Source organism: Perognathus longimembris, chromosome 14, assembly GCF_023159225.1.
Source record: "Perognathus longimembris pacificus isolate PPM17 chromosome 14, ASM2315922v1, whole genome shotgun sequence".
In the NCBI taxonomy this organism is placed as follows: domain Eukaryota; kingdom Metazoa; phylum Chordata; class Mammalia; order Rodentia; family Heteromyidae; genus Perognathus; species Perognathus longimembris.
Window position 1 is genome coordinate 27,483,184 of NC_063174.1, and position 12,677 is coordinate 27,495,860.

At 42.5% G+C, this 12,677-nt stretch overlaps 1 protein-coding gene across 2 annotated transcripts in view; it reads right to left on the bottom strand.

Annotated features, from left to right (window-relative positions):
• Window positions 1-12,468, bottom strand: part of Armh4 (armadillo like helical domain containing 4) — a 118,413-nt gene extending 105,945 nt beyond the window's left edge. For both annotated transcript variants that reach the window (XM_048362323.1, XM_048362322.1), the window contains exon 1: window positions 12,367-12,468. The gene's annotated coding sequence lies outside the window, so the exon portion shown is untranslated. The remainder of the gene's footprint in view (window positions 1-12,366) is intronic.
• Between the last annotated feature and the right edge of the window lie 209 nt (window positions 12,469-12,677).

Consider the following 12,677-nt stretch of genomic DNA (forward strand, 5'->3'; position numbering starts at 1 on the left):
ATTGAGACTACAAGAAAAGCATGTGCCACTAAAGACAAGAAAAAAAAAAGGAGGAAAAAACAGCCCAACAAGAAAATGGAAGGAGAAAAATCACCCTTATCCTTGATCTCTTTAAATATAAATGGTTTAAACTCCCCGATAAAGAGGAGCAGACTGGCAGAATGGATTTGCAAACAAAAAGTTGACATCTGCTGTCTACAAGAGACCCACCTTACAGCAAGGGACAAAAACAGGCTTCGAATGAAAGGATGGAGCAAGATCTACCAAGCAAATGCACTCACCAAAACGGCAGGTGTAGCCATTCTGATCTCAGACAAGCTGGACTTCTCATTAAAGTCAACTCAAAAAGACAAAGAAGGACACTACATATTAATACAAGGAAGAATCCAGAATCAAGAAATCACGGTGATAAATGTATACGCACCGAACAAAAGAGGCCCTACATATGTCAAGCAAATTCTCACAGAATTACAGAACAAGACAGACGCAAACACAATCATAGTGGGTGACTTTAATACTCCTCTCTCTCCAAGAGACAGATCCAACACTCAGAGGATTAGTAAGGGAGCTGAGGACCTAAATAACACCATTTCCCAAATGGATCTAACAGACCTATATACAACCTTCCACCCTACAGAGACGCAATACACCTTCTTTTCAGCAGCCCATGGATCACATTCCAAAATAGACCACGTCATAGCCCACACAAAGAATCTCAGCAAATACAAAAGTATTGACGTCATCCCATGTATTATATCTGATCACAGTGGATTAAAGGTAACCCTCAACAACAAAGGATACCACAGAGGCTATACACACTCTTGGAGGCTAAACCCCACGCTGCTATCCAACACTTGGGCCACAGACCAAATTAAAGATGAAATCAACGAATTCATAAGCCACAATGACAAAGAAAACACATCACAAAGAAACCTATGGGACACAGCTAAGGCAGTACTGAGGGGCAAGATCATTGCCCTCAGCACTCACATTAAAAGAATGGAAGCAGAGCAGGTGAATAACCTCACGATGAAACTAAAACAACTGGAGAAACAAGAAATGACAGAATCTAAAACGACTAGGAGGGGAGAGATCACAAAGATTAAAGAAGAGATAAATCTGATTGAAAATAGAAAGACCATTCAACAAATAAATAAGACTAAAAGATGGTTCTTTGAGAAAATAAACAAAATTGACAGACCCCTTGCAAGACTTACAAAAAAAGAAGAGAAGAGACTCAGATCCGTAAAATCAGGGACTCCACCGGAAAAATTACAACAAGAACACACGATATTCAAACAATCATAAGGAGCTATTTCCAAAACCTCTACTCAGCAAAAAACAATAATTTTACAGAAATGGATCAATTCTTAGAGAAGTACAAACTGCCCAAACTGAACCAAGAAGAAATAAATCAACTAAATAAACCAATAACTTACGGTGAGATACAGGAGGTAATCAAGAACCTCCCTACTAAGAAAAGCCCAGGCCCAGATGGATTCACCAACGAATTCTACAAAACCTTTAGTGAGGAGCTAATACCAATACTCCTCAAACTCTTCCACGAAATAGGAACAGAGGGAGAAATCCCAAACTCATTCTACGAAGCTAATATCATACTCATCCCTAAACCAGGCAAAGACCCAACAAATAAAAGAGAACTACAGACCAATAACACTAATGAACACAGATGCAAAGCTCCTCAATAAAATATTAGCTAACAGGATCCAGAAACTGATCAAGAAAATCATACATCATGACCAAGTAGGCTTCATCCCTCAGTCACAAGGATGGTTCAACATCCGTAAATCAATCAACATAATTCACCACATAAACTGATCTAAAATTAAGAATTACATTGTTATCTCAGTCGATGCCCAAAAAGCCCTTGACAAAATATAACATCCATACCTATTAAAAGCTTTGGAGAGAACAGGAATAGATGGAACATTCCTCAAAACAATAAAAGCCATATACAACAGACCCACTGCTAATATCATATTAAATGGAGAGAAACTTAAATCATTCCCCCTAAACTCAGGAACAAGACAAGGATGCCCACTCTCCCCACTTCTGTTCAACATAGTGCTGGAATCCCTAGCCATAGCAATAAGGCAAGAGGAGGACATCAAAGGGATCCACATCGGCAAGGAAGAAATCAAACTATCCCTATTCGCAGATGATATGATCTTATATCTGAAGGACCCAAAAAACTCAGTACCCAAACTCCTACACCTAATAAACCAATTTGGCAAAGTAGCAGGATACAAAATCAATCCACAAAAGTCAGCAGCTTTTCTGTACACCAGCAATAGACAAACAGAAAAGGAAATTATGGAAACAATTCCATTTACAATAGCCAAAAAAAAATAAAGTACCTAGGGATCAACTTAACCAAGGACGGGACGGACCTATTCAATGAAAACTACAAAAATCTAATAAGGGAAATCAAAGAAGACACAAGGAGATGGAAAGACCTCCCATGCTCATGGGTAGGCAGAATCAATATAGTGAAAATGGCCATATTGCCCAAATTGTTATACAAATTCAATGCAATACCTATCAAAATCCCAGCGACATTCTTCACTGAAATAGAGAAACCAATCCATAAATTCATATGGAACAGCAAAAAACCTAGAACAACCAAAGCAATTCTAGGCAAAAAAAAAAGCAGTGCAGGTGGTATCACAATACCAGACTTCAAGCTCTACTACAAGGCCATCATAACAAAAACAGCATGGTATTGGTATAAAAACAGATCAGAAGACCAATGGATTAGAATTGAAGACCCAGAAATAAAACCGCACTCTTACAGCCAACTGATATTCGACAAAGGAGCCAAAGACATACAATGGAATAAACAAAGCCTCTTCAACTACTGGTGCTGGGAGAACTGGGCAGCCATATGCAGAAAACTCAAAGTAGACCCAAGCCTATCACCATGCACCAAGATCAACTCAAAATGGATTAAGGACCTCAACATCAGACCTGAATCCTTGAAACTACTGAAGGACAGAGTAGGAAAGACACTAGAACTTATAGGCACAGGAAGGAACTTCCTGAATAGAGTCCCAGGGGCACAACAAATAGGGGAAAGACTCGACAAATGGGACTACTACAAATTAAAAAGTTTCTGCACAGTTAAGGTCATAGCCACCAAAATAGAAAGACAGCCAATGATATGGGAAAGGATATTTACCAGCACAGCAACAGACAAAGGCCTGATATCTGTCATCTACAGAGAACTCAAAAAACTAAGCCCCTCCAAGCCCAATAAACCTATTAGGAAATGGGCAAAGGAGCTAAAGAGAGACTTCACAAGAGAAGATATAAAAACGGCAAAGAAACACATGAGGAAATGCTCAACATCCCTGCTAGTAAAGGAAATGCAAATACAAACAACCCTGAGATACCACCTCACTCCAGTTAGAATGGCCTATACTCTGAACTCAGGAAACAACAAATGCTGGAGGGGGTTGTGGGGAAAGAGGAACCCTTCTCCATTGTTGGTGGGAGTGCAAATTAGTACAACCACTTTGGAGAACAGTATGGTGGTTTCTCAAAAAGCTCAATATAGACCTACCCTATGACCCAGCCATACCACTCCTTGGCATCTGTCCTAAATAGCAAAACCCAAGATATCAAAAAGACATTTGTACTTCCATGTTTATCGCGGCACAATTCACAATAGCCAAAATATGGAAACAACCCAGATGCCCCTCCACAGACGAATGGATCCAAAAAATATGGTACTTATACACAATGGAATACTACATAGCGATTAGGAATGGTGAAATATTGTTATTCGCAGGGAAATGGTCAGAACTCGAACAAATAATGTTGAGTGAGACAAGCCTAGAACACAGAAAACAAAGGGGCATGATCTCCCTGATATATGACTGTTAACAAAGGGAGACGGAGAGACAGTAGAGACCAAGTCTGTGAATACTGTATATGTTCTTGATACATTGTATATTGTATATATGTCTACCTGACCTAGAGAAGGGATAGAAAAACAGGACGTAAGATATCATAAGAAATGTACACACTGCCCTACTATGTAACTGTACCCTTTTTGCACAACACCTTGTAAAAAAATTGTGTTCAATTAATAAACAAATAAAAAAATAATAATAATAAAAGAAAAGCATGTGCCAAAGCATGTGAATATTTTGGACATTGCACTACATCAGATGTGCCAGAAAGTATTCAGTTTCCTAGCTGGGTAACAGATCATGCAGTACAGTATTTGGCCCAATGCCTCTACTTTCTTTTATTAAAACAAAAACATATGAGAACTAAGAAGCAATAACAGTCAATTTACTCCACCTTTGGGTTTTTGTTATAGACAAGTTGAACTACGAAACTGTATGTCTGTATATTTGAAGAGACAAAAAAATAAAAAGCTAGAGGCCTCCCTGGTTCATTTGGATCTGTTCAATCTATTCCCATTCAATGAAAGTTCCTAAGCATACCAGAGCATAGAAAGAATGGCCTACAAGCTTGGTTTACATTATCCCAGGCTTCTGGATTCAAAACCTGAAAAATCCCATCATAAGAGGCAACAGAAGGACATGGAGTGTTATCTGACAATGTGATTTCCAAATTTTGTTAAAACTTATTGTTAAAACTTGCTATGTGATGCTAGACAAACAGCTCTAGTTTCTCCTTTGAGAAAATGAGGGGTTAAAAAAATAATCATTGAAATCTCCTCTTCCCCCAAGACTTTCTTCTCATTTCTTCTCTATGTGACATAACATCAAAATCCAAATGTTTTCACAGTATCATAATCTTTGCCATCCCATCAGGGAGGCACCCTCATGATCAAACGGGAACTGTACATTTTAGGTTTTGCAACCCACATCATGTGGGCTGAGAGGAGAATTTTATGAACAAGGTAAATTATGGGGAATGGAACAAAGAGTGAAGATTTAATATAGCCCCAATCACCTTCCCAAAATACAATTTTCCTTCAAGGTCTTATTTTCTTTCTATGTCGTGAGTTTCAGAATTGCTGTGTGAAGGGAATTCTACCATTGCTCTGAAAGACTTCCCTTCTGTGATTTGCTGTCAGCCACCTGCATTCTAGATCCAATTACAGCACAAAAGGTGGGGGTAAACTTCAAGCCTTTCCTACATCTGTGTATTGAGGCCATATGCTCCAACTCCTCACTATTCAAGGCAATGCCTGAACTTTAAAAGGAGAAAAGACAGCCTGTAGGAATGGCAGCAGAAAACACATCTGCAACTCAGATAAATTGGTAGATTACCTTCAAGTTCCAGGTCTTTCTTTATCTTTCAAAGCTCCAAGGCAGGTTCACAGTGTCACTTCATGAGTTTGGCGTCTCATATGGGAGTTGCATGACATCAGAAAATAAAACAGAGGAAATGGAGCTGTGGCTCAAAGTGGAAGAGTGCTAACCTTGAGCACAAAACCTCAGGGGCAGTGCCTAGGCCTTTAGTTCAAGCCCCAGGACCAGTGGAAAGGAAGGAAGGAAGGAAGGAAGGAAGGAAGGAAGGAAGGAAGGAAGGAAGGAAGGAAGGAAGGAAGGAAGGAAGGAAGGAAGGAAGGAAGGAAGGAAGGAAGGAAGGGAGAGAGAAGAAAGGAAGAAAGAAAGAGAGAGAAAGAAAGAGGAGCTGGGAATGTGGCTTAGCGGTAGAGGTAGAGTGCTTGCCTAGTATGCATGAATCCCTGGGTTCAATTCCTCAGTACAACATAAACAGAAAAAGCTGGAAGTGGTGCGGTGGCTCATGTGGCAGAGCACTAGCTTTGAGCAAAAATAAGCAAGGGACAGTGCTCAGGCCCTGAGTTCAAACCCTAGGACTGGCAAGGGGAAGGGAGGGAGGGAGGGAAGCTGAGGAAAAGGGAGTGAAGGGGAAGGGAGGGAAGGAGAGGGGAAGGGAGGGGAGGGGAAGGAAGAGGAATAAGGGGAAGGGGGAAATGGAGGGGAAGGGCAGGGAAGGCAGGTAGGTAGGCAGGCAGGCAGAAAGACAAAGAGGAAAGAAAAGAATGGCCAGTCTAATCAATGACTATGTTCCTACACCTAAATCGCCATCTGCCACCATATTTTGTAGATCTAGTCTTTTCCTACTTTCTTCAACACCAAATCTCCTAGGTGGCCAAGTGCCCAGTACAGAGGAAATGCTTAGTAAATATTGGCTGAACAAACAGAACAGAGGAATATCTACTGCCTGCTCTGTTGGGAGAGGCCAAAGGAGAGAAGATGTCATTGCTTATTAGAGTTCTGTGTCTTATATTAAATTAAATCAGTCATAGGAACATTTAACAAAACATTTCACTTTACTTTTTCTTAACACTGTGTCTTTGGACACAGTATGCTTTCTTTTCACTATATCTGTCAATGCCAATTAATTCAGATAAATAAACTCTGACCAAATTGCTAACTGATAGAGGACATTATCTTCTAATAGCTTAAAAAGCATCCCTCTCAGAGCAAGTCAGTAGCACTTTGTCTGTCATTCACTATCAAGGTATCCTAATGGCTTGGCAGTACTCTGAACAATTTACTGCATTCCTACCACCAATGGGCAGATAAGCTGTTCTGTCAAGCACTATCTTTGACAATCTTAAATAGACACAGTCCAGAATTCGTTTCTTTGTCAGCTCTAGGCATATTCAAGTTTCAAAGACAAATGAAAGACAACCCAAAACAAAATACAAGTTCTTCTTCGATTTAATCAGATCTTTTTCATCTTTTTTTTCTTTATTGTCAAAGTGTAGTACAGAGGGGTTACAAATTTATATGTAAGGCAGTGAGTATATTTCTTGTTCAACTTGTTACCTCCTCCCTCATTTCCCCTGCCCCCCTCCCCTTTTCCTTCTCCCCCCCCCCCATGAGTTGTACAGTTGTACAGTTTGGTTTACACCAAATGGTTTTTGTAAGTATTGCTTTTGGAATGGTTTGTCTTTTTATCCTTTGTCTCTCAAATTTGATATTCCCTTTCCCTTCCCTAGTTCTAATACCCATATAAATACCCATATGATTTAATCAGATCTTTCTCAACACTTGGTCAACATTTTTCCAACTAAAAGGAATATAGCTATTTCAGTGTGTTGCCGAAACGAAGCTACAAAAGGGAAACCAGCAAGTTAAAACCTTCTAAATTTGACTCTGAGGAGTTCGTATCAGGAAAGAACATGAGCATTTTCATAGGAGTACTACTACACAGGAAGGCTGGAGAGCAAGTCAATAAGCTCGTACCAACCTGCCTTCTACTTCCCTTTCTCGAGGATAAAGACAAACACCCTAAATAGCTGGTGTGAGTGGGACAAGAAAGACCTTAAAAATCTTAAATTCCTTTCGTCTACTGGAAAGACAGTGAGGATGACCCAGGAGCCTTTTCCACATCTGGGTAGTGAAGCCACATGCTCCTTCTTTCCACTGGTCGAGGCAAGACCTGCACTTTGAAAAATAGAAGGAAAGACAGCCTGCAGGAATGGAAGGAGGAAACAAGTCTACAGTCCTGCTAAATTGATAGAGAACCTTCAGGTTCCAGGTCTTTCTTCATTTTTCTAAGCCCAGCATCTACTTGGATGCTACCAAACATTGTCTTCTTCCTCCAACACTGGTGTCCTCTTAAACCCTTACTCAGAGCCTAGAACCACAACTTCTGTGACTCCTTCACTCCTAATCACTCTTAGAATTGTCCCTTCCGTCATTTTACTCAAATGTCATTATTTTAGTTGCCTGTTAATTGGTGACCCTGTCAGCAATGAAGGGTCTATGCTCAACCCATATATACAACCTGGATGGTTTATTCTTGACAATAAAAATGACACTAATCAGGGTTGGGGATTTAGCTCAGTGGAAGAGCACTTGCCTGGCGAGTGCAAGGCCCTGAGTTTGGTCCTCAGAGACACTAATCTATCAAAAGTGACTACCATTCTAGGGATGCTCTGTACAAAAGGTTGTAAGTGCATTATGCAGGTTATCTTTTTAATCCTAACAACAATTTAACAAGGAAAGTATTACGATCACCCAGATGGGGTTTTTTTTAGATGTGAAAACTATCTTTAGGCTTATGCAGGATAGTTAATATACATTAAGTGGTAGCATCTGTTTTTTGATCATAAGGATTCTTCATACTTCATGGCCCCTGCCTTTGTCATTAGTACGCTCTGCCTTCCCAAAAATACAACATGTAAGCTCTCTAAACATGCAACTGCCAAACTCTTATGTATACAGTACAAATCCCACCCCATCCCCAGCTGGCTCCACTGCCCTCTTTCATGTCACATCCATTTCAGGCTCCTAGGTTTTGTTCTCACTATCATACACTCAGGACTCCCTTCTTTCTACCCCAGGATCCAAATGCTCATCACTTTTGTGACAAACAAATGCTGTCACATACACATATACAAAAAAAATGGCCTATTATTTTCCCACCATTTTGCCCAGCTCCTCTAACAAATTATCATATCTGTGTCTTGTCACCTCAAATAATATTGTTTCTTCCACACAAACACTGGCATTCAAGCTCCCTTTGTTCGTCCTAAGATTACTAATAATGGCAAGGAGATAGAGAAGGCATTCAATAAATATTTGCTGGCATGAAATGAATATAAATAATTGGTTAGTATCCTACAAAATTAAGAAAACTAAGGGGAGGGGTGGGTTCAGAGAGATGGGTGAGAACGTTGAAAGGGATGACATTGATCAAGATGCACTGTATTCATAAACTGCTTTGTGGAATGGCAACTCCTTTATACAACTATATAAGGGTAGTAAAAATATGTTTAAAAATAAATAAATATAAATAATTGTTTAAGAGTAAGAAAAAAGAAGCCAGGTGCTAGTGGTTCAGGAAGCTGAGATCTGTGGATCCGTTTAAAGCCAGCCTACGCAGGAAAGTCTGCGAGACTCTATCTCCAATTAACCACGAAAAAGCCAAAAGTAATACTGTGGCACAAGTGATAGAGCATTAGCTTTAGGCAAAGAAAACCTTAAGGACAGTGCCCAGGCACTGAGTTCAAGCCCCAAGACTGGCAATGAAAAACATACTAAAAGGGCTGGGAAGGTGGTGCAGTGGTAGAGCACTTACCTAGCATGCATGAAGCTCTGGGTTCAATTCCTCAGTATCACATAAACAGAAAAAGCCAGAAGTGGCACTATGGCTCAAGAGGTAGAGTTCCTTGAGCAAAAGAGGCTCAGGAACAGTGCCCAGGCCCTGAGCTCAAGACCCATGACTGGCAAAAAAGAAAAAGAAAAAAGAATACTTGATCTGTTTTACATTGTAAAATTGTACGTTTTCATAGCCTATCTTTGTCTAATTTTTATGTTTTTTCCATCACCCAGTCAACCTGAAGTACTTATTCAAGATGACATTTTAATGATAGCAATAATTTTTGTACTCTAATTTCCACTGTATTTTAGGTTTTCAGAGATTGTTACACACGCGCGCCCATGCATGTGCGTGCACACACACACACACACACACACAATTCTTTGATGAGGGGGAAAGGATACTCCTCTTCCTTGGTATCTTTCTACTTTGTGCTTTTCTTGATCCGCAGTGATCCATTTATCATTATCTTATCTTGTCTTTTTTCAAAAAAAAACCTTAGGGCTGTCAGTGCCAATAATATTTCATTTGTCTAATGTTGAGCTTCTCAAGATTCTACCCAATTAACTCAGCTGTGGCACATGGCATTAAGGTACCACAATCCTAGATCACTGTTGACAACTGTCAGTGGTCTTTTATATCGCCTCTAAGATCTGGGCCACAGCCATCCCTCACTGCAAATTAAAGAACTGTAAATGAAATACAATCATTCCAGCAGCCTGTTCCTTCACCGTGGCAGGAGGGTAAATGAGTAACCACAAAGGAAAGTATGGTCCCTCAGGAGGATAGCAGCCCCAGAGCTGACAGCAAAGAGGAAATGTAGGCTGGGGTCAAGATGGTTACTCTGGAAACTATCAGCAAAGTGCTTTCTCCTCCCTGTAGGTAATAGCTGAGTTTTGTATATTGAGCCCATCGTTTTAGACTGCAATCTAATGACATAGACAAATAAAGATGTCCAGACTTACTGCCCCAAGCACATTATTCTATCCCTGTGGTAAGAGAAGCTGGACTGGAAGGTTTAAATATGGGATTCAAATTCCAGTTCTACCTTGGGCAAATCACGAAATCTCAGTTTCCTTGTGGCAAAACAGAGGTTATGTTTCTCATGCTAAGTAATAATAACAATAATACTCATTCTATCTTCTTTAAGGATGAAGAACAAAGACTGACAACTGATATAATGCACCACTGAAGATACATTACTGGGGTTCTGACAAGCATGGCCCCCAAAGTACAGAAATGTGAGCCATCTGAAGCATCTGTAAAATCCATCAGGAACAGAACATCCATTTTCCCTCCATATTTCCATGAGGCTTCATCCTTCAGCATCCACATTGATGAAAGGACCAGAGAGTATTTGTTGTCTACAGAATCCCATCCTCATCAATCTCCAACCACCAGCTGTTGTTTATCCATCAGACAGCTCTTTTTATTTCTGTTCTTTGTGGTTTACAGACCTCATTTTCTTGGCAAGATCTCTAAGCACTAGTTCAGTGCTTAAAAGGAAGGTGAAACTAGATTCATATACTTTTCTTATAATCAATAAACACAATAGGAAAAAAAATTGGCCATACATCTTAGAGAATGAGTTTCTATCTTAGAGATTCCCTCTGAAGAGTGCCTTCCCTGTGTGAGAATAACAAGCAAGATCTAATTCACAAAAACACAATGCCATATCCAAATTCTCAATATCAACTGAATAGAGTGAAGTACCCATTAGTTAAAAGGTGACGTTTTTCCATAACAGGTAAATTCACCTCCCTCCCTCATTTTGATTCTGTACTCGTATTTAGCATCAAAACATTTCTGTGAAGCCAATTTATGATACTGTAAGGGTCTAAGAGGAAACCCTGGAACATGTGACAAGAAGACTCCCACGAAAACAAAGACCAGTCCACATCTCTGTCCCTAATTGGCTCTGTTGCTGTAGCTACCATAGACTTGGTGAGCCTTGGGAATTTTGTGGATAAAAGCAATCGATATCAAGTCGGCTACATGAGCGCTTGCTCATTCTTATGGAAAACTACCAGATTCCACATTATTCATAAAGTCATATCAGACTACCCTTAAACTCCACTCCAGGTAAAACAAGCCGTGTTTTGATTCTGTGATTCTGTGACAAGAGCAATGTTTTGAGTCTTTCCATGCATGGTATGGTGGGGTTCTGCTAGCAAGTGTGCAGGAGCGGTCGGAGACTCCACAGAGCCCAGCATCCTCTGTGATCAGGACACACACAAAAAGAATGGGAAGACATGTACATTTCCACCCACACACTTCCCTTCACAGCTCTAAGAATGGGTTTGGAAAACCACTCCTCATTCTCTCCTAAGTTTCAAAAGAAAACTTCCCAAGAAAGAAGGCAACCACTTCCAAGCAATCTTCTGCTCTGGACCACCAGCTTTGCACTGAAAGAAACTGGACGCCAAGCAAGATCTAGGCAGATTTTTGAGATGGGCTCGACTTGGCAAGGAACAATCCCAAACCGCTGAGAGTCCGGGTTTTGCTGCTCCCTCGCCAGCTGGCCTCTCCGTGTTTTTAGAATCCACCCAGGTTGGATTCTGTCAATGACCAGGACGCACCGGCGACGTCTGGATACCTCTGGACCGCACCTCCCAACCATTCCCGAGTCTGAGGCAAGGACTCACCCACCCCTACCCTAACCCGCAGGCCCTCCTTCTACTTCAGTGACCTTTCCAAGGAGCATCCATCGTGCAGGCGTGTCCTGGAGGCTCCAGCACAGCCCCGCGCTACACTTTCCAATGTTTGTTTTCTGAAAAGTAGCAAAGACCCCATTTCCACATGTCGGCGGCCACCGCAGCCCCCAGTCTTTCTGGGATGACTAGGCTGTGAGTGGCACGAAGGGAAATCGCAATGGCTTGGAGGGAATAAACCACAGTCTTGAGGAACTTCTCTCCCTCCGCGGTGGGACTGCAAGGGAAGGGAGAGAAAGAAAGGAAGGGGGGAACGCAACCCACACAAAAGCAGCCAGTGTGGAACCTCCGGCGGCACAAAGGCCCGCTCGCGGAGCCGGGAAGGCTGCGATGGAGCAAGGAGTGCGGGGAGTCCTTCGAGGCCTGCACGCCGCGCCCAACGCTCCCGGAGGTGCCCGGGGCACCGCGTTCTGGCGGGGAGCGCAGAGCGCGCGCCTGGCGCGCCACGGGCTCACACCGCTCCCAGGGCGACCCCGTACCTCTCAGGGCTCCCGTTCCATCCTTGCCCCAGTGCCACGTCCGCAGCCGCAGCCGCAGCCGCCCGACTGGTGGGATCCGCGCCGGTCCTCACCTGTGCGCCTTCAGCCGAGCAGCGCGAGGAGGAGAGCGGAGGCGCCGGCGCTCGGCATCCCGGCCGCGGCCCCTGCAGCGGCGGCGGATCCCTCGGTTGCGCGGTGTGGGACGCCAGGGGGTGGGCGCTTCGCTTGGTTGCTTATTCATAAGGCCGCGGTTCCGCCTGGGGATTGGGCGGCGGGTAGGTGTGCCCGCCCCGGCTGGCTGCCTGTCGCCCCGCTCCCCTGGGGCGCCTCCTTCCCGCCTCTGCTCCGCCCCGCAGCAGAGGAGGCTCGCACACCACCCCTGCGTTGGAGACCTCTCCGAGCA